Genomic DNA, 4,219 nt, shown 5'->3' on the forward strand with positions numbered 1-4,219 from the left:
CACTGAATGTGTTCTAAGGAATATGTTCTACAAAGATGCAATGAATTGAATATCGTAAATATTTTGGTTTATTAAGTAATAAAATACAATGATCGCATCTTCATAGAAGATCCATATAGTATACATTATTATTATTGTTATTATGTTTCTCATCTTCTTTACCGAACCTTCTTTTAAAGCCTTTCAGTCTATTTCTGGGATATTCACATAGATGCACATGGGACAGTCTGCGTACATCACTCACATAGATGCACATGGGACAGTCTGCGTACATCACTCACATAGATGCACATGGGACAGTCTGCGTACATCACTCACATTGATGCACATGGGACAGTCTGCGTACATCACTCACATTGATGCACATGGGACAGTCTGCGTACATCGTTCACATAGATGCACATGGGACAGTCTGCGTACATCGCTCACATTGATGCACATGGGACAGTCTGCGTACATCGCTCACATTGATGCACATGGGACAGTCTGCGTACATCGTTCACATAGATGCACATGGGACAGTCTGCGTACATCGCTCACATTGATGCACATGGGACAGTCTGCGTACATCGCTCACATTGATGCACATGGGACAGTCTGCGTACATCGCTCACATTGATGCACATGGGACAGTCTGCGTACATCGCTCACATAGATGCACATGGGACAGTCTGCGTACATCGCTCACATTGATGCACATGGGACAGTCTGCGTACATCGCTCACATAGATGCACATGGGACAGTCTGCGTACATCGCTCACATCTTTACCTGTCAACAAAAAAGAAAGATTCTTATTATTTTTTATTTTATTAACACACTGGCCGATTCCCACCAAGGCAGGGTGGCCCGAAAAAGAAAAACTTTCACCATCATTCACTCCATCACTGTCTTGCCAGAAGGGTGCTTTACACTACAGTTTTTAAACTGCAACATTAACACCCCTCCTTCAGAGTGCAGGCACTGTACTTCCCATCTCCAGGACTCAAGTCCGGCCTGCCGGTTTCCCTGAATCCCTTCATATATGTTACTTTGCTCACACTCCAACAGCACGTCAACTATTAAAAACCATTTGTCTCCATTCACTCCTATCAAACACGCTCACGCGTGCCTGCTGGAAGTCCAAGCCCCTCGCACACAAAACCTCCTTTACCCCCTCCCTCCAACCTTTCCTAGGCCGACCCCTACCCCGCCTTCCTTCCCCTACAGACTGATACACTCTTGAAGTCATTCTGTTTCGCTCCATTCTCTCCACATGTCCGAACCACCTCAACAACCCTTCCTCAGCCCTCTGGACAACAGTTTTGGTAATCCCGCACCTCCTCCTAACTTCCAAAAAACGAATTCTCTGCATTATATTCACACCACACATTGCCCTCAGACATGACATCTCCACTGTCTCCAGCCTTCTCCTCGCTGCAACATTCATCACCCATGCTTCACACCCATATAAGAGCGTTGGTAAAACTATCCTCTCATACATTCCCCTCTTTGCCTCCAAGGATAAAGTTCTTTGTCTCTACAGACTCCTAAGTGCACCGCTCACTCTTTTCCTCTCATCAATTCTATGATTCACTTCATCTTTCATAGACCCATCCGCTGACACGTCCACTCCCAAATATCTGAATACATTCACCTCCTCCATACTCTCTCCCTCCAATCTGATATCCAATCTTTCATCATCTAATCTTTTTGTTATCCTCATAACCTTACTCTTTCCCGTATTCACTTTTAATTTTCTTATTTTGCATACCACCCTGCCAAATTCATCCACCAACCTCTGCAACTTCTCTTCAGAATCTCCCAAGAGCACAGTGTCATCAGCAAAGTGCAGCTGTGACAACTCCCACTTTATGTGTGATTCTTTATCTTTTAACTCCACGCCTCTTGCCAAGACCCTCGCATTTACTTCTCTTACAACCCCATCTATAAATATATTAAACAACCACGGTGACATCACACATCCTTGTCTAAAGCCTACTTTTACTGGGAAATAATCTCCCTCTTTTCTACATACTCTAACTTGAGCCTCACTATCCTCGTAAAAGCTCTTCACTGCTTTCAGTAGCCTACCTCCTACACCATACACCTGCAACATCTGCCACATTGCCCCCCTATCCACCCTGTCATATGCCTTTTCCAAATTCATAAATGCCACAAAAGCCTCTTTAGCCTTATCTAAATACTGTTCACTTATATGTTTCACTGTAAACACCTGGTCCACACATCCCTAAAGCCTCCTTGTTCATCTGCTATCCTATTCTCCGTCTTACTCTTAATTCTTTCAATAATAACTCTACCATACACTTTACCAGGTATACTCAACAGACTTATCCCCCTACAATTTTTGCACTGTCTTTTGTCCCCTTTGCCTTTATACAAAGGAACTATGCATGCTCTCTGCCAGTCCCTAGGTACCTTACCCTCTTCCATATATTTATTAAATAATTGCACCAACCACTCCAAAACTATATCCCCACATGCTTTTAACATTTCTATCTTCATCCCATCAATCCCGGCTGCCTTACCCCCTTTCATTTTACCTACTGCCTCACGAACTTCCCCCACACTCACAACTGGCTCTTCCTCACTCCTACAAGATGTCGTTCCTCCTTGCCCTATACACGAAATCACAGTTTCCCTATCTTCATCAACATTTAACAAGATTGCAGATGAATGGTTCAAAGAACCGACATGTTGTTAAATTAGACACATGTGCAACTCTTGGGTATCTTTATTGAGGAAACGTTTCGCCACACAGTGGCTTCATCAGTCCATACAAAGGATAAACTTGAAGAACAGAAGGAGAATGAGGTAATCAGTCCCTCAGTCTTGAGTCCATGTGGTCAGTCCATCAATCTTGAATAGAATAACGGCATAGGAGCGGAGAAGCAGCTTATAAACCGTATGACAGGTGAGGTGCAGTAGTCGTAGGTGGTGTCACATTTGTCTAATGTGGAAGTAGGTCGTGCCCAAGGGTTAGGCAAGCGAAGAATTTCCAAGTATTAAGATCCCAAGAAGTTGCAGTGTCTGACAGGATTGTAGATGAATGGTTCAAAGAACCGACATGTTGTTAAATTAGACACATGTGCAACTCTTGGGTATCTTTATTGAGGAAACGTTTCGCCACTGTGTGGCGAAACGTTTCCTCAATAAAGATACCCAAGAGTTGCACATGTGTCTAATTTAACAACATTTAACAATTCCTCAAAATATTCCCTCCATCTTCCCAATACCTCTAACTCTCCATTTAATAACTCTCCTCTCCTATTTTTAACTGACAAATCCATTAGTTCTCTAGGCTTCCTTAACTTGTTATTCTCACTCCAAAACTTTTTCTTATTTTCAACAAAATTTGTTGATAACATCTCACCCACTCTCTCATTTGCTCTCTTTTTACATTGCTTCACCACTCTCTTAACCTCTCTCTTTTTCTCCATATACTCTTCCCTCCTTCCATCACTTCTACTTTGTAAAAACTTCTCATATGCTAACTTTTTCCACCAATCGCTCCTCTTCTCTCTCACACCCACTTTCCTGTAACCACAAACTTCTGCTGAACACTCTAACACTACATTTTTAAACCTACCCCAAACCTCTTCGACCCCATTGCCTATGCTCTCATTAGCCCATCTATCCTCCAATAGCTGTTTATATCTTACCCTAACTGCCTCCTCTTTTAGTTTATAAACCTTCACCTCTCTCTTCCCTGATGCTTCTATTCTCCTTGTATCCCATCTACCTCTTACTCTCAGTGTAGCTACAACTAAAAAAGTGATCTGATATATCTGTGGCCCCTCTATAAACATGTACATCCTGAAGTCTACTCAACAATCTTTTATCTACCAATACATAATCCAACAAACTACTGTCATTTCGCCCTACATCATATCTTGTATACTTATTTATCCTCTTTTTCTTAAAATATGTATTACCTATAACTAAACTCCTTTCTATACAAAGTTCAATCAAAGGGCTCCCATTATCATTTACACCTGGCACCCCAAACTTACCTACCACACCCTCTCTAAAAGTTTCTCCTACTTTAGCATTCAGGTCCCCTACCACAATTACTCTCTCACTTGGTTCGAAGGTTCCTATACATTCACTTAACATCTCCCGAAATCTCTCTCTCTCCTCTACATTCCTCTTTTCTCCAGGTGCATACACGCTTATTATGACCCACTTTTCGCATCCAACCTTTACTTTAATCCACATAA

The sequence above is a fragment of the Cherax quadricarinatus genome, chromosome 30 (assembly GCF_038502225.1).
Source record: "Cherax quadricarinatus isolate ZL_2023a chromosome 30, ASM3850222v1, whole genome shotgun sequence".
Taxonomy (NCBI): Eukaryota; Metazoa; Arthropoda; class Malacostraca; order Decapoda; family Parastacidae; genus Cherax; species Cherax quadricarinatus.